At 43.0% G+C, this 26,813-nt stretch overlaps 1 long non-coding RNA gene across 1 annotated transcript in view; it reads left to right on the forward strand.

Moving 5' to 3' along the window:
• The first annotated feature begins 2,031 nt into the window (after positions 1 to 2,031).
• The window catches only part of LOC126183436 (uncharacterized), a 30,048-nt gene continuing 5,266 nt past the window's right edge, over positions 2,032 to 26,813 (forward strand). The window contains exon 1 of the long non-coding RNA XR_007536750.1: positions 2,032 to 2,112. This is a non-coding gene — a long non-coding RNA (uncharacterized LOC126183436). The remainder of the gene's footprint in view (positions 2,113 to 26,813) is intronic.

Raw genomic sequence — 26,813 nt, forward strand, 5'->3', positions numbered from 1 at the left:
TTAAGTGTCGATAATGGCGCCTTTGTCGCGTTAAAGCATTCTTGTCTAACATCAACTCACTACGTCCAGTCTCGAAGGTACCTCACGCTCTCGACCGTTACAGTGTGTAATTATAGCAAACCTTGCCTGCTCGTAGTGGCGTACTAGCGTCATTCTCGTGCCACTGGAGCGAAATTTGAATAGCTATCGTGTTTCAGGTTTAGAAACAAGGCTACCAACTTTTGTTTACGTCGCATAACCCCTCCTAGGTGCCGGGCGGAGTGGCCGAGCGGTTCTAGGCGCTACAGTCTGGAACCGCGCGACCGCTACGGTCGCAGGTTCGAATACTGCCTCGGGCACGGATGTGTGTGATGTCCTTAAGTTAGTTAGGTTTAAGTAGGTCTAAGTTCTAGGGGACTGATGACCTCAGAAGTTAAGAACCATAGTGCTCAGAGCCATTTGAACCCTCCTCGGTGTTGAGATTTTTTCCGTCAACACATTCCCAGCGATTTGCGCTAATATTGTATTTGAATACTAGCGGATAAAATCGCGTATTTACACGCACATCTGTTTACCTTCGAAACACGAATGGAAATGGGCAGACAGAAAAGTAATCCCAATAACGAGACGCGCCAACAAAGAGACAGTAGGCAGTGACTCTCACCGCTGGCAGCCACAATACGTAATTATGAAACTGACGACGCAGCTGCCGTAGCTAGTAATTACGTAAAAATGGAAGACATTAGGGACATCTTACTCCAGGAACACGACGTAAAACAGAATAACATTGCATATGCTGTAATTCACGTTACAGTAAATGACGTAAAATTTACGGCAGTACTTGACTCTCGCAGTCCCATTTCAGTAGTTAATGAAACAGCTTTTAGCAAATGCAACAAATCGAACGATCGCGCCACACTTCCTTTACGTAAGATTAAATTACAAGGTGCAATTTTTGGAAAGACTGTAGACGTACGTGAACAAACCAACTTAGAATTCCTTTATCAAAGCCACAGCTTCTCTATGAACTTTCTTATTGTTCCGTTACTGTCGACGGAAATTACATTGGGAGTAGACTTTTTGAATGAATACAAAGCAATCTTAAACTTTCACGATGCTGAAATAAGTGTAGAGAAAGAAAGTAAGTCAACAGCTTTGAAATTTGAAGATTGGGTCTCAAACCGTGACGAGGAAATTAATCGGCTTTACCTCCTGTTAGACAACAGTTCGGAATTTTCGACGGAACTTGACACGAACAACCACTCTGCAAGTATTGAGAGGGATGATATCGACGGCGTATTTCATACTAATGAGTTAATTCAGAATAAAATTCGAGCAATTGAGAATTGTAAAGGCACTGATAGGCAGAACCTTTTTGAGATTTTACGAGTACATTCCACAGTTTTACTCGCAAAACAGGAACAATCGAGGCATTTCAATACCAATTTCGTGTTCTTGAGCATACTAAATTTTGTGTTAGACCATACGTAATTCCGGCACATTATAGGGACCGTGTTAGAAATACAATCTATGCTTGACGAGGGCATTATTGAGCCTGCAGTAAGCTCATACAATAATCCATTACGTATTGTTGAGAAGAAAAATGGATCGATCAGGCTTGTCTTAGATTCTAGACAAATCAGTACTATTAGGGGAGAGCGTTTTAGTGACGGCCACGCAGCTACCTTTGGGAAGACGTGAGCGCGCGGGACGAGTGTGTGAGGTGTGGCGTGTGACGGCAGGCGATGGCGAGCGGCGGCTCGTGGCGCGGCGACGCGGGCGACGACGACGACGACGAGGACGACGACGAGGACGAGTGCGCGTCCGTCGAGTTCGAGCCGTTCAGCGACTCGTGCTCCAGCGACCTGGACGGGCTGGACCTGGCGCTGTTCGAGCCCGCGGCTGCGGCCAAAGCGGGCGCCGGCGCCGCCGCCGCGGTGGTGGTGGCCGCGCCGCAGGGAGCGCCGGGGCCGGCAGTGGCTGCGGCGGCGGCGGCGGCGGCGCCGGCCTCTGCGTGCGGGCCCGGACAGCCGCGGCCGCGCGCCGCGCCCACCCAGTGCTGCTCACACTGCTGCCCCAGCGTCGCCATCTTCTCTCAGCTCTTCATCCTCACCGAGAAGAAGCCCAGGCGTGGTAAGGCGCCGCAGCTAAAGTAATCCCTGTTCCTAAAATAAACCGCTTTCAGCTGTATATCAACTTTTACAAAAACAGGTGTCAAATCACATCTTCACGTGTGCATCTACAAGACGAAACACACAATCGACATTTTTTTTAAAGAAAAACGGATAAGTATCCTAATAATCTATGCTTTATGACAACCACTACGAAATGCATTCTGCTGCGAGCTACTGGAGGTGGCGGTCGTGTGTGCGTGAGGTGTGCTTGCTTGTGTGAACGAGTGGTGTCTGTTCCTCTTTTGCTGACGAAGGCTGTGGCCGAAAGCTTTCCGTAAGTGTCTGCAACTTAACGTGTCATCTTTACGGTAAGTAGCAATCTATCTTTTGCTGCATTGCTGATATTCCTACCTGGAGTTTCCACTGTTTGATTTCACATGTCAGCAAAACATTTAAGCCCTGATAGGGGAAGGAGGCCGACTCTACCTTCTCAGAATGAAATACGAGGGCTATCCACAAAGTACATTACGTTTTGGAATTAAAAATAAATAAAGTATTGGAAATTTTTTTATTATATACAGATGAAAGCCACACTTAAATACTACTTTTCTACATAGTGGCCATTTAAATTAAGGCACTTATCGTAGCGATGGACGTGCTTGGAATTTCCTTCGTCGTAAAATTCGGCCGCCTGCGCCTTCAACCACGTGGTTACCTCTCCTTTTGGGACAGAAAAGGTGTGATTTTTGTGGATTTCCTGGAAAGAGGCACTACAATAAACTCTCAAAGGTATTGCCAAACTCTGCACAACCTCAGAAGAGCAATACAAAACAAGCGCAGGGGAAAGTTGGGCTCAAAGATCTTGCTGATTCACGACAACGCCCGGGCCCACACGGCAAATGCCACTCGTGAAGTTCTCGAATCTTTTAAGTGGGAGTTGTTTCCTCATCCGCCGTACAGTCCCGACCTGGCACCAAGCGACTTCCACTTATTCCCAGCAATGAAGAAGTGGTTGGCTATACAGCGTTTTGACGACGACGCACAGCTTCAAGAAGAGGTAACCACGTGGTTAAGGCGCAGGTGGCCGAATTTTACGACGAAGGAATTTCCAAGCTCGTCCATCGCTACGATAAGCGCCTTAATTTAAATGGCAACTATGCAGAAAAGTAGTATTTAAGTGTGGCTTTCATCTGTATATAATTTAAAAAAATTCCAATACTTTATTTATTTTTAATTCCAAAACGTAATGTACTTTGTGGATAGCCCTCGTACTTTTACCCCCAACGAGCAGGGCGTCGTAGTTCAAATTGATCAGTTGGAAAACTGACGTGTCAAAAGTGCGTTCATCTATAATGGAATGAGCAAAATAAGAAAACTAGAAAAGGCAAAAAGCCCCAGCTAGCAGCACTGAAAGCCCGTGATTAAGAAAACTCACTTCGTGCAAGGAAGCGGCGGACAGCAACGCTACAACTGCCTAGCCGTGCAGGACCACACTGCTAGTCAATGTTATCGTGTATGTCACAGAGGGCACTAGCGCCACCATACACGTACTTGGGAAACTTTCAAACTTTTTCTTGGAAATGACTGAGGCTCACGTCACACATAACAACCGTATAAACTATAAAATACTTCTGCGTAAAAATTGTTAAAACCAACTACACCAGAAGAGAGAGCATATAACAAGTCCAGGATCAGCAACCGAGCAGTCGAACAAATCTTCCGTTATGACCATGAAAGGAAATCGGAGATCGACAATGTATGGTACTGTCTTAGCTCCACCTGCTTGTTAAGGGTGTGCTGCCGGTATAGCTTAAGTCTCCGCATGATTTCAGTCTCTTTCAGTATACTGATAATAAAATTGTAAAACCGATAATCTCCAAAACTACTACACGAATTGTCGTGGGGTTTTCATAGGCCTCGAGGCGACGTATGGGTTTTACTTCACCAAAATCTGATCACGAAAAAAGAAATATATCGTAATTTAAAGTCTTAACGTGACATCGGGCAACGTCTTTATTCTTTGAAATAGATGTTTACTTTTTCACGTTTGCACTGTATTTTCTTCTTTTGTCTTCGCGGATGGATCACTTAGGACCACACGTAATCAACATTTGTTTGCCTTCCTTTTCGCCCAGTACTCCTTCACACGCAACGAATGGGCTAGTTTTCGTTGGGCAGACCACGATGTCGGGTAGTATCCCTCTCTTCTTCCTCAAAACCCCGTGTGTTTGTGATTTTTCTGATTTCAGTTCTGTCATGTAGATTTGAAGACCCTAATTCTCTCATGTCTTTTTCCGTCTGTTTGTACCATTTCGGTCTTGTAGTTTTGTTCTTTAAAAATGTATGGATTTTGTGCGTTAACCTGTTTGAGTCCATTCTTTCTAAATGCCCCATGAATTGGATTCTTCTCATGCGCATTGTGTCTGTTGTTTTAAAGATATTTTTATATATTTCTGCATTGGGTTTTGGATCATGCACACCATGTTTAGTTCTTGGTCCTAGGATTTTCCTCATTATTTTACGTTCTTTCGCTTCTAATTCCCCTTTTAGTGTTCCGTGTTGAAGATTTAGTGTCTCAGATGCGTAGAGAGCTTCGGGTTTAATTACTGTTGTGTAGTGTCGTATTTTGCAGTTCCACGGGAGACCTTTTTTTTGTATTAAACATTTTTTGCTAACTGAAACGCCGTCTCCATCTTTTGGACTCTTCATCTGACAGATTTCTTTTCATTACAATTTTCTGCAATCCATTCACCTAAATATTTAAATTCTTTTACTCGAGAGATGTAGTTATTACCAATTTTGAGATCAGAAGGTGCATCTTTGATGTCAGTCATACATTTTGTTTTTTCAAATGAAATTTCTAATCCTATTTTTGCTGCCTGCTCTTGTAATAATTCTAGCTGTTTCTGTGGATCGGTAATGTCTTGGGCGATCAGTGCCACGTCGTCAGCAAATGCTTAACAGTCTAATTCTATGCCCTTACGTTTTAGTCCCAGTCTTTGTGTTGGTGCACCTGCTTTTCCCCATTCTCGAACAACTTTTTCAAGAGCACAATTGAAGAGCACTGGGGACAGTCCATCCCCTTGTCGTACTCCTGTGTCTATTTCAAATTCTGTGTTCAATTTTCCCATAAATTTTTGTTTAGATTTGGTCTCCGTGAGTGTTTCTTTTATGATGTTTTTTGTCTCTTGATATAGTCCAAATTCTGCTAACACTTCAAAAAGGGATTCTCGGTCTATACTGTCATATACTTATTTAAAGTCGACAAGCGTGATGACATGGATTTTGTTTTCAACTATTATGCAAATATTTCATCGATTTTTTCAAGTTAAGGATTTGTTCTACGCATGATCGACTTTTTCTGAATCTACCTCGGTATTCGCCTAGTTTTGAATCCAGCTGAGGTTCTGCTCGGTTTAGTAGGCCTTTAGACAGAATTGTGTAGACTATGTTATTGATAATAAAGAGATACCGCGATAGTTGTTGGGGTCTGTTTTACTTCCTTTTTTGTACAGAGGACGTATGATTGCAGACTTCCAATCTGTGGGGATTTTTTCAGTTTTCCAGATTTCATCTATAATTTCTTTGAGTTTTGCAATACGATTTTCTTCTGCGTTTTTCCATACTTCTGCTATGATTTGGTCTTCTCCTGACGCTTTGTTATTTTTCAGTGACTGAATTATCTCTTTAATCTCCTGTAAACTTGGTGGCTTTGACTCCGGGTTTCGTTGTGTATGGCGGAACTTTTCTGCAGTCTTTCCACAATTCAGTAATTTAGAAAAGTATTTTGCAAGAGTTTCACAGTTTTCGGTGTTGGTATATGCAATTTCCCCATGTTCATTTTTGGATTGGAGTGATGGGGGAGAGTACTTTGTTAATTTTTGGTTGAATACTCTGTAGAAATTTCGGAAATTGTTTTTCTTGAAATCATGTTCCATGTCTTGCAATTTTTTGCCTTCGTGTTGTTTACAGATTGTTCGTATTGCTTTTGTGACTGTTTTCCTGGTATCTGTGAGATCTTGGCTCCAATGGCTCTGAGCACTATGGGACTTAACATCTGAGGTCATAAGTCCCCTAGAACTTAGAACTACTTAAACCTAACTAACCTAACGACATCACACACATCCATGCCCGAAGCAGGATTCGAACCTGCGACCGTAGCGGTTGCGCGGTTCCAGACTGAAGCGCCTAGAACCGCTCGGCCACGCTGGCCGGCGCTGTGAGATCTTACACGGTCTTCAACCAATTTTGCCACGCCTGTTGTCTGAGATTTATCAATTGGTCACATTCATCTGTCCACCATGGGTGTTTACGTGTTCTTGTTTTCGGTGCTACAGTTTCAGCTGATTTTAAAAGTCCTGATTGCAATTGTTGTCAATTTTGTGGTTTTAAATTCTGTGTTTCTTTTGTAAATTGTTCATTACCATTTATATTTTGTACATCATATTTACGGTGTGGAGATTTCTTACTGAATTTTCTTTTTTCTGGGATGACATCTAGGGAGAATTTTGTTCGGTAATGGTCTGAATCTATGTCTAGTCCGTTAAGGACTTTAAGATTCATTATTTCTACTGAATTAATGCTAGAGATAATTACGTGATCCAACTGATATTCACCTACAAATCAATTAGGTGAGATCCAAGTTTTGGTTTTCAAGGCTCTTTTCTTGAAAAATGTCGATTTGAAAAATAGGTCGTGTTTTTTGCAGATTTCAATGAGTCGCATTCCGGTTGGTCTGTGTATGTTCTGACCATTTACCTATCCAATATCGATATTTCTTTTCTCTACCATTTTGTCTATTGAAATCGCCCATAAGAATTTTGACTTGGTTATTTGGAATTTTTTGGAGAATATTATCTAATTGGTTCCAGAATTCTTCTGCTTCTTCTACTTTGTTTTTGTTAGTGATGTTAGTTGGTGCATGTCCGTTGATTAGAGTGTATATCTTATTAGCTGATTTTGTTGTCATCGTGGAGAGCCGACCCGAGTAAGATTTGAGAGTCGTGACTGAATCAAGTATTGATGTATTTACTGTAAATCCAGTTCCAAATTGTGGACAATTTGCCATTGCTCGTTTTCCAGGTTTTCCTTTGTATATCCTGTATCCTTCTGAATCCAAAGGATTTTCATCTGTATATCGTGATTCCTGAAATGCGATAATTTTGATTTTACGTTCTCTGGATTTGTCCAGGACGTTTTTTAGTTTTCCCATTTTTAAGAGAGAATTTGCATTAAATGTCCTTAGCCGAATTCTCGATTTTGGTTTGATTTTGTTACTACGGGGTTTTGAAGCACTCCGATTTACCTCCATATACACTTCTGTGGTCTCTCCAGAATCCGAATAGACCACTTGCGGTTTTTCAACCGTGGGATTTGACCCACGGGGGTAATTTGTCTTTGAAGGTGCTGTATCCATGTTGATTTATTTGGACTGGGTTTGTGACTGAAACTGAGATTTCAGTGTGGTTGAGCTCAGAGTTCCACTTCTGAGTGTTATAGATCAGCCGCCACTAACATGTGGAACAGACACTGTTTGGGTGCCGCCACTATCTTGTGGAACCGTCGTGCCCTTTATCCAAATAACCTTGGACGATAGCTTTTATAGTATCCCAAATAGCAAGGTTGCCTCTTCCGCAAGTTCCGCCATACTGATGATCTTCATCTTCGTCTTCACTGCTGTTGGCGTCTTCACCGTATCCCTGGCAAGGGGCCATCACGAGGTACTATCACCCGGACCAGGTGAACCAAAGTTTTTTTTACGAGGTGTTACTCCTCCCCCTCCTTCTTTTTCAACCGGGCTTGGGACCGGCTATGGCGGAGTTTTGCAGTGTATCATATTTGTGAAAATGCTTTTATTGATTGATATGTTCCAGTCAATAAGGTTTGAAGTAATGAATACAATGCTCATAGAGTCCTCAATCAATATAATTCATGCTCCCATACTAATATTACGAGGGCTATTCAGAAAGTAAGATCCGATCGGTCGCGAAGTGGAAACCAAAGTGAAAATCCCATGAAACTTTGTATACAGGGTGTTACAAAAAGGTACGGCCAAACTTTCAAAAAAATGGCTCTGAGCACTATGGGACTCAACATCTTAGGTCATAAGTCCCCTAGAACTTAGAACTACTTAAACCTAACTAACCTAAGGACACCACACACACCAATGCCCGAGGCAGGATTCGAACCTGCGACCGTAGCACTCCCGCGGTTCCGGACTGCAGCGCCAGAACCGCTAGACCACCGCGGCCGGCGCCAAACTTTCAGGAAACATTTCTCACACACAAAGAAAGAAAATACGTTATGTGGACACGTGTCCGGAAACGCTTACTTTCCATGTTAGAGCTCATTTTATTACTTCTCTTCAAATCACATTAGTCATGGAATGGAAACACACAGCAACAGAACGTACCAGCGTGACTTCAAACACTTTGGTACAGGAAGTGTTCAAAATGTCCTCCGTTATCGAGGATACATGCATCCACCCTCCGTCGCTTAGAATCCCTGATGCGCTGATGCAGCACTGGAGAATGGCGTATTGTATCACAGCCGTCCACAATACGAGCACGAAGAGTCTCTACATTTGGTACCGGGGTTGCGTAGACAAGAGCTTTCAAATGCCCCCATAAATGAAAGTCAAGAGGGTTGAGGTCAGGAGAGCGTGGAGGCCATGGAATTGGTCCGCCTCTACCAATCCATCGGTCACCGAATCTGTTGTTGAGATGCGTACGAACACTTCGACTAACATGTGCAGGAGCTACATCGTGCATGAACCACATGTTGTGTCGTACTTGTAAAGGGACATGTTCTAGCAGCACAGGTAGAGTATCCCGTATGAAATCATGATAACGTGCTCCATTGAGCGTAGGTGAAAGCGTAGGTGACGAAACTGAAATGAGCTCTAACATGGAAATAAAGCGTTTCCGGACACATGTCTTTTCTTTATTTGTGTGTGAGGAATGTTTCCTGAAAGTTTGGCCGTATCTTCTTGTAACACCCTGTAGGTGTGTTGGACGGTGTCTGTAGTATACCCGTCGGTCGCATCACCTCGCTGTTATCAGTTCTGAGCGCGCAGTGAGCACGTAAAGATGCCGAGAGAATAGTGTCTCCCGCCAAGTACGAGTGCCTGTCAGAGACTTCTCCTGATTTCATGCAGCTCACACTGTCACGAATTTCCTTCTTCGTGACAATTCTCGGTCGCCCGCTACAGCGGCAATGAGGACGCTCCTGCAGCGTTTTCGATGGGAAGTGTTTAATCACTCACCGTACAGGCCGGACTCGGCTCTGTCTGATTTCCATCTCTGTTCTCTACCAAGACAACGTCTTGGCACAAACAAAAAGCTGTAGATCAGGGTAACGTAAAGTTGGCACAATGCTACGACAAATACCTCAGTCGGCGCGGCGGCTATGTAGAGATGTAGCAGGAAGGTGTAGCTAACTGTTGGAAATAAAACATCTTCGATTTTCACTGTGATTTCCATTTCGCGAACGATCGGACCTTACTTTCCGAATAGTCCTCGCAAATGCGAAAATAACTCCGTCTGTTAAGTTTTCACTACTAAACTGCCGAACCGATTTCGCTGAAACTTGTTACGGAAATAGCTTGTACCCTGAAGAAGAACATAGGAAAAAAGACTAGGAGTGTGAAGTAGGGGTTGGAACATCATTTTCTACATCAGTAAGCATAAACTCTGTTAAAAATTATTAAATTTGTCGCATAATGTGCGCGTTGTATGACGTATAGTTACAATGTGTAGAGGCGCGCTCGTGCTCACTGACTGGTGGGGAGAGGTGGGCGAGATGGTGAGGGGGAGCATACTTCGCTAGCTGTGCGTACCGGAACAGGCAGGCGCGTGACGGTAGCTGACGTTATTGCGCGCACAACACCTTACTTGCTCACCGTAACAAAACTACTGACATGTGAGCGCAGACGTGGCTAACAGCTAGTTTCGTTATAAAGCTTTAATCATCACCTCGGTAAAAATGAAGTTACGTAATGAACACTTTGGCTGCCAGCCGTATAAACCGTACGCTTTCTTTGAATGCTGCCGGCCGCGGTGGTCTCGCGGTTCTAGGCACTCAGTCCGGAACCGCGTGACTGCTACGTTCGCAGGATCGAATCCTGCGGGCATGGATGTGTGTGATGTCCTTAGGTTGGTTAGGTTTAAGTAGTTCTAAGTTCTAGGGGACTGATGACCACAGATGTTAAGTCCCATAGTGCTCAGAGCCATTTGATCCATTTGAATCTTCGAATGCTAACATTTATTTGGATTTTCAATATTTTTTATGTAAAAAGTAGCCATCATTTAACTGTGATACCTTTCGTGAGAGCATGAAATGTCTTTTCCAGGATTACATATTACAAGCTTCTTTGATTGTTTAGTTTTTTTCCTTATATTTTTAAGGAATTTAGGTTTTGCAAAATCTATGAAAGTTTGCAAATGTCAAAAACATTTTTGATAACCACTGCAGTTCTAACAATCTACCGTTCTACTTTCAATAACTGAAAATTAACATCCTGAAACTTTAACTAGAAATATTACACATTAATTTACCCATAGTATATTATTTGTCTGACGTATTCTGAAACACGGTTCTTTCCACATGGTGATTTTCACGTGTGGCATTGGTATTCAGTGTCTTTTCTTGCAGCTTTTCGTGTTTTCTTTTTACCTTTGGCCAAGAATAATTTCGAAAGCTTCTGGATACTTGTTTTACGTTATCGAGATTTTTCCAGGGAATGGTTTCCTGCTCAGCTGGCTCCCAGCAGAACTCGATCTGCGAGTGTCTCCGCGTGTTATTAATTCGGCACCAAATACCTTGTGAATTTAGACGCTGCTATCTCCTTATTTTATACTTTCTCGCAGAGATGTATTTATTCACCAGACACATAAAAGGAAACAACGAAATGCAACTTTCTTCCATTTAATTATTCCTTGCTCAGAAGCAACGTAGGAAATCCTCTGATCGGACAGATCAGCCGTGACCTGTTCTACAAACTAAATTTCTGTAGAAACACAATGGAAACATATCGCGCTCTCAACATGGGTGGTTTCATATTTAAACGCTGGAGAAATTGTACTTCATCAACTGATGGGATGAGGACCTACGGAAAATTTCACGCACTGACAGTTGATGTGTTAACATTCGGTTTGCTTGCATGTACGTGGCTGTAACTCTCGTACAGGTTGACACTGCCGCCGTGCGACACCGTAGCGCGCCACTAGAAGGACCAAATCAAAATGGCAGGGCCCGTTGATATGGAGAACTATTGTGCAGTAGTTAAATTACATTACATTAATACTTGTTGCCTAGGTCATGAATACATTTCGTTATGATGTGGAACATGTCAGTTTAACATAAGTTTTCTTTATACATTTAAATTAACAACTTTTTTTACAGTTACTACTTCAAATCTAAAAATTCATATATTGCATAGGAGTTGCCATTCAAAAATTCTTTTAATTTTTTTTAACTGTTATTTGGCTATCTGTCAGACTTTTAATGCTATTTGACAAATGACGTAAAGATTTTTGTGGCAGCATGATTCACCTCTTTCTGTGCCAAAGTCAGATTTGACTCAGAATAGTGAAGGTCATTCTTATTTCTAGTGTTGTAGCTATGCACTACACTATTATTTTTGAATTAGGGTTGGTTATTAATAATAAATTTCATAAGTGAATATATGTATTGTGAAGGTACTGTGAATGTCCCGAGTTCCTTAAATAAATGTCTGCAAGGGTGATCGTGGGTGGGCTCTAGCTGTTATCTTGATTACACGCTTTTGCGCAATGAATGCTTTTTCTCTTAATGATGAATTACCCAAAATATGAAGCCATTTGAAAGCAGTGAATGAAAAGAGGTATAGTAGACCAATATACTGATATGTTTATCACGAAAATTTACAATGACCCTAATAGCACAAGTAACTGAACCTAACCATTTCTGCAGATCATCAATGTGTCTCTTCCAATTCAATTTCTCATCAGTGCAAACTCCCAGAAATTTTGAATATTCTGCCTTAACCACAGACTTTCATTTAGTCTATATTTATCAATGGTGTTATGCCATTTACTGTACAGGATTGTATATACTGTGTTTTCTCAGAATTTAGTGATAGTCCATTTTCAGAGCACCACATAATAATTTTCTGAAAAGCATTATTTACAATTTCCTTAGCCGATTCTTGTTTGTTACTTGTAGCATCAGCAAAAAGAACTAGATGGTTCAAATGGCTCAGAGCACTATGGGACTCAACATTTGAGGTCATCAGCCCCCGAGAACTTAGAACTACTTAAACCTAAGGACCTCACACACATCCATGCCCGAGGCAGGATTCGAACCTGCGACCGCAGCGGTCGCGCGGTTCCAGACAAGCGCCTAGAACCGCTTGGCCACACCGGCCGGCTCAAAAAGAACTACCTATGCATCTTCATGACTATAGAGTCATTAATATATAATACGAATAATAAGGGTCCCAAGACTGAACCCTGTAGGACTCCATTCTGAATATCTCTCCAGTTGGAGGACTCTGCTGTTTTTTGCAGACTATCTGTTAATTTCAACTTCCTGCATTCTTCCACTGAAATATGAATTAAACCATTTGTGCTCTGTCCTACTCATACTACAATACTTAAGCTTATCTAGAAGAATTTCATGATTCACACTTTCAGAAACCTTTGAGAGATCACAAAGAATCCCAGTGGGTGATCTTCACCTATTCATAGCATTTAATATTTGATCAGGGGAAGCATATATAGCATTGTCTGTTGTAAAGCATTTCTGGAAACCAAACTGATATTTTGTTAGTACTTCATGTTTAGAAATATGTGATGCTACTCTTGACTTGATTACTTTTTCAAGAATTTTGGATAAAGGTGTCAGAAGAGAGCGGTAGTTGCTAGCATCAGACTTATCCCCTTCTTTATGCAATGGTTTAACAACAACATATTTCAGTCTATCTGGAAAACTGCCCTGTTTCAGTGAGCTACTACATATGTGGCTGAGAATCTTACTCGTCTGTTGAGAAGAAGCTTTTAGTACTCTGTTGGAAATTCCATCAATTCCATGTGAGATTCTACTTTTGAGTGAATTTATTCATTTATTCGAATTAACTGGCGAATGGGAAATGCTCTTGCGAGAGGCCGACGACCAATTGCGACACAAATTGTTGAAGAAGTTGCTGTTGCCATAGTGTACAGTGCTGGAGATGGGCGTTCTTCAAGCAGTGCACGTGCTGTGTCACGACAGCTGAACATTACATGGTCCACCGTTCGAGAAGTGCTGCTAACGATGGTGAAGTGGGATCACTAGTGGTCCATTGAGGTTCCATGCTGTCGTGGATGCAGTTGGCTGTCACACAGAGCAACGTTTGTAGCCCTCTTAGGTGGAAATTAAAATGTCTTTTCTTCAGTGGTTTATTCATTATTTCTCTTCCGCATGATCTTAGAAATGTCTCTCCAAAGTTTCAATGTCCAACGATCACTCGTCTTTCATGAAGGCTCCCAAGTAGCGAAATTTTAATTATAACCTCCCTGTAAGTCACTGAAGATGTTTATGTTGGAGATGATGTAGCTCTGCTGGAGGTGGTCTATGTGGGGCATAATTATCATCTCTGGATAAACAACTGGATGGAAGGAGTCATGGGCAGGAATATGGGGGTGGGGTATAGGTCGAGGGCTGTGTCATCAATCGAAGAACGTTACTTATACAACTTTATTCATTCTCCGTGACGGACAACAATTCCGACTTCTGCATTTTTCATATTTGGTGAATTCTCCACTAGCTTTCAATCTTTCACATCAACAGAGCGCAGTGCAAGAGCGTACAGTGCTTCGCTGTATCGCCGGGTACATGCCCTTGGCCGAACTGTAAGTGTAGACACGTTTATAAGTCCGCGCACGGAAGCATTAAAATAGTCGGATGGCGAAGCAGTCGCATGTTGGACACATTTTTGGAACAAAACCTTTCTAAATTGCTGTTCAACCTTTGTAATTAAAGTTCGCTGTTAATGAGCGACGTAGCACGGATGTTAAGACTCTGAAACCGCTTGCAGAGAGCACGGGAGTTCAAAATTCTGTCCGGTCATCGAGGTATAAGTTCTCTGCTGTTTCCATTAATCGTCTACGGAATGTGCCGGCGTGGTTCCTGTGAAACGAACACAGCCGAATTTCTTTCCGATTCTTGTCTAGTCTAGATTATGCCCCGTCTCTAATGACCTCTACGTTGGCAGTCGCTCAAAGCGGAGCTTTTTTCCTTTTTTTGTTAGTGTTATACTGTTAAATATTTCGCGTCCAGTACTTCAATAATTTAGAATTCTTCGCCTTTGCTGACGAATTAGACATTGTATCCTCTGTGGCGAAAATATAAGTTCTGTATGATACTCCTACTCTATTTAGAGACACGATATACGAAATGCGCAAGAGCTTAAAAATGAACCCGAAATTCCACGAAGCGATATAATTTGATGAAACACTCGACTTACGAGAGCCCCATCGTAAATCAATTTCTGCTTCTGCTTTCCAGCTAAAATTCGTGCTTCCGGAACTTCTGCATCTGGCTCTTTTAGCGGACGTCGCCGTCACAAACTAAGGGTGACATAATCAAATTTCGAAGGGAGGAAGGGGCGGAAAGGGGTAAATAGGAGCGGAAGAGTGTTGGCGGCAGGGGCTGGCGCCGTGCAGAAATAGCTGCCGGCCATTGCCTTTCCCCGTGCTCATCCCGTGCTCTGCTGCGTGCCCGATATCACACGTGTATCTCGGCATCGAGTTCAATAACTAAGCGTGTGCCGAACCTTTTCACTGCACGTGGTTATCAGTACGTGGGTTATATCAAGATTCGTCCGAATTCTACAGCCTCTACAAGAATAAGGATAGAAATCTGGCCTAAAATTTAACTTACGTATAAGAATACGAAGTTTTCATTTTCAGAAGATCAGTACGATTTTACAAGGGTGTCTCTATAACATTCATGCACGTACAACAAGGGATACTTACATTTAGAACCGTAGTTTTCATATAGCATTCACAAATATTCAGTGTATCCTCCAGTGGGCGCACGACAAACATGCAGACGATAAACGAGCTCCACCCATACTTCTACATCACGTCCGGGGAGTTGCTGCTGTTGCTATGCGGCGTCCTAGTCCTCCCAAAGTCTATTGAAAGAGGCACATAGGAATCTTTCTTTCAGAAGCCCCATCATACCGTGATATGAACCGGCGTTGGATGCCAGTAATCCAATACGAGATCTGTACGGCCGATCCATCGGTGAGGCAGGTCGTAGTTTAAGATGCAGATGCTATAGCGGTTGGGCACCGTCCAATCGAGAAATGAAATTTTCGGCGTGTGCTCGCAGTAGCGAAGGAAGCCAGATCTTCAAAATCTCCAGATATGTGATTCACGTAATCTCCTTTTACGCAAATGAGAACGGACCGTAAATATCTTCTCGAGAATGGGCACAAAACACATTAAACTTTCGCGAATTTTATTTATTTATTTGTTATAGATTATTTGTTTAACGTTAGCCTTGTAGTGACGATATTAAACCGTGCTATAGCTACAGTATATGTAAAGGGAGTTCATTTTAACTATCTCTAAAACTACAAATCGGATCAAAAATAAGAATTCTAATTTGTTTGTCTCTGAGGGCGATATCCAATAATACCACGCTCAACCCGCCATCCCACTCCGCCCGTGGCTGGCGGGGGACAACTTTGAAATCTTCTGTTAGAACGCCAGTTTTTTTTTATTGCAGATTACGATTCTACGGGAAAATCTATATACGTTTTGTCTGAAGCGTTTTCTTCGTTTCGCCTCAGACGGCGCTGTAATTGGAGGAATAGAAATGGGTACACAAAAGTAATTTACGACATGCTTCTCAGTGGCCTCGAATATCCAATAGCACGTGGGACCCCACTCCCATACAGTGACGGTAGGACAAGCCAGCATTTTACAACTTCTCTTCTTCCGACATATCGAACAGGGGACTATTCATTGCGCCACCGGGGCCGTGTAGCGAACTACGACGTATCGTAGCAGGTAGTACACTGTGACCAGAGCTCATCATGCAGACGTAGAACTAATAGCGGCTCTAAACGTTACAATACTTGCGCTGTGTTTATTGCCTGCACAGCTACCTACCAATTGAGGAACAGACGTACAAGTGTACGATGAATGCCGCAACCACAGAAGAAAAAATTGAGATGATTCTGATTTACTGAGAATGTAGGAGAAGTGTTGAGGTTGCTGTTGCCTTGTATGCCGAGTGTTTTCCAGAGAAAACTCGCGTTCGTTCTTTTACAAGGCTGTGAACGCCTTTATGTCAAATGACAGCCTACAGACCAGCAAAAGGAAATTAAGTTGCAGCAGTGTACCACAACCCACGGATGAGCGACCGGCAATTACACCGCGATTCCGGTATGTCCGTTGGTAGTAATGTCACAATACTCTATTGTCATAAGTATCATCAATACTGCGTGTCACTGCATCAACCGTGTAGTGTTTTGTGAATGGGCACGTCAGCAAATGCCAACGGCCCCCACGTTCTTTGCCGAGGTACTATTTTCCGATGAGTCTACATTCACACACCAAGGTAGCGTTAGCACTGATTACTGGAGTGTAGACATTCCCCACTGGTTACGGCAAGTTGACCATCAAAGTCCTCGTTTGGTTAACGTCGGGTGTGGCATCATAGGGAACCAACTAATTGGTCCGTATATTATCGATAGCACGTTGAATGGACGCAAATATCGAACGTTTTTGGAACAGGAACTAACGTTACTACTGCAGGATGTTGCCCTGGACGTTCGACAACGTATGTGTTTCAGCATGACCGTTGTTCAGTGCATTATGCGATTGAAGCACGGGAGGTAGCGGACCGGGTTTACACTGGTCGCTGGATCGACCAAGGTCGCCCTGTTAATTGACCCGCTAGGTCCCTGGATTTGACGTCGCCGGATTTCTTTCTGTAGGCATATCATATACGATCGACCGCGTCAGAAACGCCTGTCCTGTATACATTCATTTGAAAAGCGGATAACTAAGTGTATTGAAGTTGGCGGTATTACGTTTGAACGCTTACTGTAAAAGGAAAAGTGGAGCAGCTTTCGGCTTTAGCCACGGTCACTGTGGCGCGTCGAGTACTCCCCTGTTCGATATGTCGGAGGAATACAACGTTGCGAATAGAGTTTCTAAGTAATTTCGTAACCTGACTTGAAAAAATGTGATATATTGTTGTTGTTGTTGTGGTCTTCAGTCCAGAAACTGGTTTGATGCAACTCTCCATCCTACTCTGCCCTGGGCAAGCGTCATCATCTCCGAATAACTGCTGCAGCCTACATCCTTGTGAATCTGCTTAGTGTATTCGTCTCTTGGTCTCCCTCTACAATTTTTACCTTCCACGCTTGCCTCCAATACTAAATCGGTGATCCCTTGACGCTTCAGAACGTGTCCTACGAACCGATCCCTTCTTCTAGTCAAGTTGTCCCCCAAACTCCTCTTCTCCCGAATTCTGTTTAGTACCTCCTCATTAGTTACGCGGTCTACCCATCTAATCTTCAGCATTCTTCTGTAGCACCACATTTCGAAAGCTTCTACTCTCTTCTTGTCTACTCTGTCTATCGTCCATGTTTCACTTCCATACATGGCTACACTCCATACAAATAGTTTCAGAAAAGACTTCCTAACATTTAAATGTTAACAAATTTCTGTTCTTCAGAAAAGCTTTCCTTGCCGTAGCCAGTCTACATTTTATATCCTCTCTACTTCCACCGTCACCAGTTATTTTGGTCCCCAAATAGTAAAACTAATTTACTACTTTAAGTGTCTCATTTCCTAATCTAATTCCCTCAGCATTACCTGACGTAATTCGACTATATTCCATTATCCTCGTTTTGCTTTTGTTGACGTTCATCTTATATCCTCCATTCAAGACACTGTCTATTCCGTTCAGCTGCTTTTCCAGGTCCTTTGCTGTCTCTGACCGAATTGCAATGTCATCGGAAAACCTCAAGCTTTTATTTCTTGTCCCTGTATTTTAATTCCTACTCCAATTTTTCTTTTGTTTCTTTTACTGCTTGCTGAGTATAAGACGGAATAACACGGGATGGGCTACAACCATGTCGCACTCTCTTCTCAACCACTGCTTCCCTTTCTTGCCACTCGACTCTTATAACTGCCATCTGGTTTCTGTACAAATTGTAAATGATCTTTCGCTCCTTGTATTTTAAACCTACTACCTTCACAATTTGAAAGAGAGTATTCCAGTCAACATTGTCAAAAGCTTTCTTTAAGTCTACAAATGCTAGAAACGTAGGTTTGCCTTTCCTTAACCTATCTTCTAAGTAAGTCGTAGGATCAGTATTGCCTCGCGTGTTCCAACATTTCTACGGAACCCAAACTGATCTTCCCCGAGGTCGGCTTCTACCAGTTTTTCCATGTGTATGTGATATATAAAGGGGAAAAGTTGTTACAAACATCTCTAAAAGTTGTTGGCCGATTTACTTCATATTTCTACACGTTCCCCTAATGGACATTTTGGCGGACACACACACACACACACACACACATATATATATATATATATATATATATATATATATATATATATATAATACCTAAAGGAGAAATGTTGTTACCAAACTTCTCGAAAAGTACTTGACCGATTTAAAGTTCTTGGCCGATTTACTTCAAATTTCTGCATTCTGATGAAACAATGAACAAAATTAATGAAAAGCAAAGTGCCTAACAAACTAAATATATCGTGGTAAACTGACTGTAATTCCTATCGCGAGAATATATTACACTGGCAATACTCCTCTTGGGAGATAGTACCATCACATGTCACTTAATCGCGAGACGATTGAAGTCTCGAGAATCTGGCAGAAACGTAATTTAAAACACTTATTTGTTGATTAGTTGTCGTTGTTACATATGTATTAGAAAAAGGCTGGCCGTGAACAACCTGTTGCCGAACGTAACACAGGTCACCATCATCAAGGGGTATGCCGCAGGTGAAGAAGCATTCATTCCTCGCATTCCGTTAATACCGAGTGATTTAAATATGCCCTTCCATTTAAAGCGATTGCAGTTTCCCATGTGGTATGCATTCGAAATGAGCATCAGCAAGGCACAGGGCCAATCACTTTGTGTGGCAGGTATTGCACATCCCGGCCAACGCCGGGCAATGCAGCTAGTATACCGTAGTTATATAATACCGTCCCTGTAGTTACATAAACTCCGGAATAATCTGTTACTGATTTACTTCAAGAGAAGCATTATAAATTATTTATATGAAACAAAGTTAAAACTACGTCGAGTTTGTAATTATACTTCTTATGTGTAATGCGTCCTGGTGTCGCCAAACTCAAAGGGTTACGTCCAGAGCAGTCACAGCTGAATTGCTCCAGTTAACCGCATTGTCCAACAGAGCTTTCCCTGACGTACAGAAAATCTTAACCTACGCTATCTAATGATATGTAATACCTAATTTCTAATAATCTTTTAATAATCCTAGAATTTGGAAAGTCCCTCTCGTGCTCGACTGTGATGATTTTTGTTTTCCCCACATTCCTTCGTTATGGTGGTTCACTTTCACATTAAATGGAACGTAATCTACACACTGAACGTGGATGTAAATATTTACCTTCCATGTCTCAGATTAAATTCACGAAACGCTACGTCCTATTGTTTGTTACGATCGTGAAGCGCTTTTAGCGAACGAATTCTGCACACCCTGTACGGTTTAGAACAGAAATGTTGCCGAAAAACACACCAGACAGATTCATGAGAAATGGCTAAGTCTCCTCTGTCACGAACAGTTGATTTTTCTGGGTTGCACGCAGAACACTGTTGAATGCGTTGTGCATCTGGAACGAGCAGGCGGTATTTCCATTACATAAACGACGAGTGTCCTGAACTTGCTGGTGCCAACGTGAAATGTTTGCAGCTATATGAGGTGCTGTGTCGTAGTCGGGCTACAAAGTGGCAACTGAACTGCACCTGTTTAAACAGAGAAGGTAAACGCCGTTTGTTGCTGTATTATCGCCATCTCGAATCGACGCGAATTGAGAACAGTTAATGAAGGAGCGAGCTGCTCCAGGGACACAGACCACATCAGCAGCCAACTTGCAACTGGCGCGAAGCTGTACTTTCAACAGTCACCCCAAGTTTCCTAATTTACGAACATACAGAGACGAAATCAGAAGGGGAGTCAGTTGAACCCCGCTCCTCCCAGCGTTCTTACCACTAAGAGGCATCTCTCGGTCAGTCTTACGAGATACACAGTATTAGTACCCACTAGTTACTGTCTGCGCGATTGTAAGTCGAGCGTAGTCCGGCTCTGCGTGATCCTTAGAGGATTTAATTGATAACGATGAAAATGTTGCCCATTTATTTGTCAGTGAAAATTTACGTTCTGAATAGTACAGCTGTAAAAAGTCTCACGTTTACTACGTTCAACATCGTCGAGAACCTGTTCAGCATATTGTAATTTCTGTCTGGCTCTGCAGTTTTCACTTCTTCTATACCTTCGCATTAGCAGTCACCTGAATTGATTTAGCGATGTCATCTAAAACCGAATCTTACTGACCAGATGAGTATTTTGCCCCACTTCTTCCAAATATGGATCTACAGACTTGAACACTGCAGCACTTCGGCCACTGTTTGGATATATGCTATAGCATTCCTAACATTGCTACTGTTTAATTTCTGCAGTTCTGCCGTGTCTCAAAGGCTGTGGAAATGTGATACCACTTCGATGACAAGGCACGACTGCATCGAATAGCGCAGGCGGAGGAGCTCTTGGAACGGAGGATATTTAACAGTTCCTCCGACTTGAATTCCAGGGAACGTGTGTGGAAGCCGTTGGGGAGACGTATTGCACGACCATCCACCAATTGTAAACAGCGCTGCTGGAGAAATGGAACGCCTCATAGCGTATTTCTTTCAGTAGCCTTCTGTAATGTAGCAGTTTTTTTTATTCACAGTGCAGGTTCCATAGAGCTATGTTACTTGGCAGTGGTACATTATGCGAAACTTGCTTTCGTTCGTCAGTATTTAATGAATAGGAGTAGACCCAAAACTGAACTCAGCCGGCTTACCTTCGAGATTATTTCCCAGTAACTAAAATTTTCTCTCTTTCCAACATTTCTTCAATTATTTAGCAGAACTTGTGATCGTTGAACAGTCCTGTCGCTTGTGTGTGTGACATGCCATCGTGTTCTCATAGAGCAAGTCGCTCGGCCTGTGTCAGCCCAAAGTTGTAGGAGCACAAAATTTCGCCGCCTGCAGCTGCGTCCCGAGACAATAGGGCGGCGAGAGCGCCGCGTCCATTACGTGAGGTAGTGGGGCGTGCACAACTGCAGACGGGCTAGCCTCTAATTCGCAGTCAAGGCTGACTTCACCTGGATCCCGCCTCTTAGGCCGCGCCGGGAACAAACCACTGACCGGTGCTCTCTCATCACGATTCGCTTAATTAGTGCTGTAACAGCCTCGAATTAATGGCGCGCTGCTCGAAAATGCTCTGGAAAGACTCATCTCACGTCGGGACCGCCTAGGTAAACTGGGTCGCATAGAACACGAATGAGGTGCCACGAAGGATCGTGGATACGTCCAGGTACCCAAGCTGATCTTGATCTGCAGATCCGTTTGGAACACCTGTTAACACCAGAAAGGGAATACTTGTGTTTGAAATCAAACGGAAGAAACGTCACGCTCGTCAGAGACGGAGCATAAGCTCGACCAGGGAGAGGATGTCAACCGTGTCCTTTACAGAGAAATCATTTTGACATTAACCCTTATCACTGTAGATAAGCTGAGATCAACTTAAACCCGATGGCCAGACAAGGGTTTGAATGCCGCTACTCTAGAGTCCAGAGTCCTAACGACTGCGACACCTCGCTCTGTTTAATGTTTTGAATAAGCACTCAAAATGTTTCGTATGTTCTCTGCATGGCCCCTATGAAAGAGAAATAAGAGTGGGTGGTTACACGCTATAGGTAGAGTATTTGAAGCACAGACGTATGTTACGCTGTCTATACGGCCGCATTCGAGTACCTCGGCATGGTTATATGGTAACAGTACATCGCTATAGACTGTCTACACACGAGAAGTAAGGACAGAGAGGAGAAGAAGGTTATAGGGATGTAGATTATGGTAGCTTCCACTCTTTCCTCATAGCTAATCACTCATTTTTAGTACTGTCCGTATAAGAAGATGAGAGGTGTTCAGTGTCACGTCCAGCCATCCGAACTAAGATTTTCCATTGTTTCCTGCAAGTTACTTAAGGTGAATTTTTTGAATGGTTATCTAAAGGAAGCTGTGAAACGAGCTTTTTTTTCTCTCTCTATCTCTAATGTGCTCTACTTAGACAGAAATTAAACTCTAGTCTCAGAAGTTTTACAAAATAATTGCACAAGTGGACACTGATGTGTTTTCTAAAAACCGTACTCTCACAGCATCACAGATATCCTCAGGAAAGTCAAAGTGATTGGAAGCGGAGGACAAAAGCATATAATTTGTGCACAACCAAGAGAACTGATCTTAAAATTTTTAAAAAACCATCTTCTAGCAATACTCGAGAAATAGATTAATACCTCCCACATACATTTCGATTAATAAACACGACAGAAAATGTTGTGTACTACATCGTACACAACGGTAAGGAGAGGTGGGCTGCAGAGTGGTGCACCAGCTGTCGTCGTAGGGGAGCAGAAATGATAAGCTAACACGTAAATGCAGTAAACGCAAGTTTTACTTAACTTATAGCTTTCTCCAAGCGTTGCGAACAAATTTCACGGAAGAACAAACAGCAATAAAGTCCATTATTACAAGAAGAAAACTAGAAGCGTCGTGCTGTGTGAGGTTCCCGCAGCTATTGCACGAGCGAACTGTCGAAGGTTGACTACGTCCGAAGACAACGACTCAGACTGGGCTGTGTAGCTGCCGCTGGCCATCCTACACTGTCGGAAAAAATCGCAACACCAAAAAAATAATTGATGTAGAGTAACGAAATTTCGAGAATAAATTTTTCTAGGTAACATATTCAAGTGGTTGACATTGCTAAATCACAGGTTATCCTAAGCGCGAGATAAGCCATTGCAAATGTGAAATGCTGGTACATTAATAACCGGTGTAACAGCCAGAACGTTGAATGCAAGCATGCAAACGTGCGTGTATTGTGTTGTACAGCTGCCGGATGTCAGTTTGTGTGATGGAGTTCCGTGCCTGTTGCACTTGGTCGGACAATTCAGGGACGGTTAATGCTGGTTGTGGCTGACGCTGGAATTGTCGTCCGATGATGTCCCATATTTGTTCTATTGGAGACAGATCTGGTGATCGAGGGTGTCAGGGTAACATGTCGACACTCTATAGAGCATGTTCGGTTACAACAGCGGTACGTGGGCGAGCGTTATCCTGTTGGAAAACACCCTTGAAATGCTGTTCACAAATGGCTGCACAACAGGTCGAATCACGAGACTGACGTACAAATTTGCAGTCAGGGTGCGTGGGATAACCACGTGATGCTCCTGCTGTCATACGAGATCGCACCCCGGACCATAACTCCAGTTGTTGGTCCAGAGTGCCTAGCACGCAGACAGGTTGGTTGCAGGCCCGCATCTGGCCTCCTTCACGTCAACACACGGCTATCACTGCCACGGAGGCGGAACCAGCTTTCACCAGAAAACACAACACACCTCCACCCTGCCCTCCAATGAGCTCTTCCTCGACACCAATGAAGTCGCAATGGCGGTGGTTTGGAATCAGTGGAATGCACGCTACAGGCCGTCTGGCCCGGAGTTGTCCTTGAAGTAACGAATTTGTAACAGTTGCTTGTCTCACTGCGGTGCCAGCTGCTGCTCAGATTGCCGGTGCAGATGCAGTACGATGTGTCAGAGCCATACGCCGAAGGGGATGCTCTTCCTTGTCGGTAGTGCCACGTGGCTGTCTGGAGCCTAGTCTTCTTGCGATTTTACATTCTCGTGGCCACCGCTGCCAGCAATCACGTACAGTGGCTACATTCCTACCTGGTCTTTCTGCAGTATCGCGGAAGGAACATCTGGCTTGTTGTAGACCTATTACACGACCTCGTTCAAAGCCAGCGAGGTGTTGATAAAGGTGTCTTAGTCACCGTAAAGGCATTCTTGACTAACCACAACTCACCACGTTCAGTCTCAAAGGTAACTAACGCTCACGACCGTTACGGCGTGTGTTTCAAACAAATCTGATTTGCATCCTCATAGAGGCGCTACTAGTGCCACTCTCTTACAAGTGGCGAGGAAGCGGAATAGACGTCATCTTTCAGATGTAGAAACACACTTACCAACTTTAGTTCATGCCTCACAACTCCTCCTCCGTGTTGTGACTTTTTCCATCAGTGTACATCGCGGCAACAGAGGGCGCCCGTAGTCGGAGTCTCTGAAGGCTATTGGATCCACCAGGATTTCACACGGCCCCTATCGGCGTCTGTCGGAACGTGCATTTAGACTGCAAACTGTGAGACGCCAGTGAAGGTGGTATCGGATTTTTAATACCATAGTAAAGTCGTAAAATGTCTCGTTTGTACAGTATAGCATCTTTCATAAACAGAACAGATGGGCGACTAATACTACTTACTATGAATCCCCACTGGACACGAATTGTGGTTTTTGGTGTGTAAAACTAGACGGAGATGTGAAATAATAATAAACACCACACTGTTCAAATCTGTTATATAGGACATCTTCACAAAACCACATAGGATGTTTCAAAGTTATAAGACTCTTCATATCAAACTGAACAGTTCCACATCATCTGTAACATGGAACGTTACACTTGCTACCCACTAAGTTGTCATTTTATAATAGAGTCGGCATATCACGCTATTACTAACATGAAAGTGATTAAAAGTTCTCAGTTAGTATGGCACTAGTGAAACCAGTGCCCAAACATTATTACGACTGGCCATCCCTAGACTGAATGCTGTCTGGTGCAGTCGTGACAACGCGTCATCGTAGAATCTGGAGGTTGTAGGCTTGGCCTCTCTATAAAGCAGGATTGGTGACACTGTGTGGCAGATCGTACGGGAGAATACACTGCCAGTTGAAGCACTAGTGTTTCGGAGCACACCAATCAACTGACATTGCTCAACTTGGGGCTCTGCAGAAGACGATCCCTATGTATTCCCAATGATGTGGGCATCGAGATTGAACCGTAGGGTAGTCGAAACATGTCATGTCATAGATGAAACACGTTTCTTGTTACGACAGGTATATGGATATGTGCAGATATGCCATCATCCGCACAGACTTCTGCCCAAAACATGCACCAAGCCACAGAGGCATGCTACTGAGGGCATTGTTATACTATGGAGGACATTAAACTGGGCGTTCGTAGGACGTGTCGCAGTATTTGAAGGCACTAAGATAGCTGTGGTCTACGATGATATTATTGTGGAACATCTGCATACTTTTATGCTCTGACTTAACCAATGGCGATGGCATGACCATAATCATGTTACACAGGTTTATCCATCATGATAGTGAACTTATGTTGATGTCTAAGCCACCAAATTCACCTGATCTGAACCTGACAGAAAACATCTGGGACGCCATGAAGTGTCAGTTCTATGCCCACTAACCGTCGGCCGAAGTTCACAGAAATTGCATGATCAGTGCATAGACATCTGGTACCACATATATTCCAAGAATTTGTAGAATTCGTGCCATGCAGAATTACTGCTGTATTGAGTAGTGTAGCTAGAAGAGTTACAATGAAGCCTGCATTGTTGCCAGATTTTCCCCTCCCTGTCTCCACTGTGACATTATGTGCTGTTGCCAGTTTCTGCCCCTCCTCACCAAACCCCTATGACAAAGGCCAATTTCCCTATGTATAAAATGATGGAAAATTCAAAAATTGGTGAGAAATTAGAAATAAAATTCCTAGTAATTAAAAATAGCACAATCGCCTTGCGTATAAAATAATGCAATCCAAGATGGCACACCTATCTCAGTTCTTCTAAGTGTAAATTGGTAGGGAACCTAAGATGGTGTATTATTCCATTGGTTGAAAATACAAGATGGCTGACCAGAAATACCGGCACAATTCTGTGGTCTCATAATACAATATGGCGATCCAAAGTGACTGTCCAGGGAAATCCTGTCGCTTTATAATACAGTCGGCATCTCACGCTATTACTAACTTAATAATGACTAAAAGTTCACAGTTATTATGGTACTACTCAAACCAGGAATCTACTTTCATATCTGAATATCCAGATAACTTTATTCGGAAAATGTTGCATAAATCTTAACAAATACTGGGCAGTAAGAAGTTCTTAGAAAAGTAGATGTAATTGCCTCAGTTTTCCAACGATTTTAGACATAAAAAATGGTATATAAACTTCTTTGAGAATATACAGTCCTGAGCCAAAACGTTATTATCACTGACCATCGTGAGACTGAATGCTGTCTGATGCCATTGTGATGGCATGTTCGACAACAACGCCTCATCGTAGAATGTGGAGATTGGAGGCTTGCCGTCTCTGTAAAACAGGATTGGTGATGTTCTGTGACAGATCCGATGGTAGAATACAATGCTGGTGGAAGCACTAGTGTTTCAGAGCACACAATTCAAATAACATTGTTCAACTTGGGGCTCTGCAGCTCCCTGAAGTCAGAATGAAAGATGGCGACTTGTATACACGAAGAGAGTCTGAATGATGTCTGAATCGAGGAGGGCAATC

Source organism: Schistocerca cancellata, chromosome 4, assembly GCF_023864275.1.
Source record: "Schistocerca cancellata isolate TAMUIC-IGC-003103 chromosome 4, iqSchCanc2.1, whole genome shotgun sequence".
Lineage (NCBI taxonomy): Eukaryota > Metazoa > Arthropoda > Insecta > Orthoptera > Acrididae > Schistocerca > Schistocerca cancellata.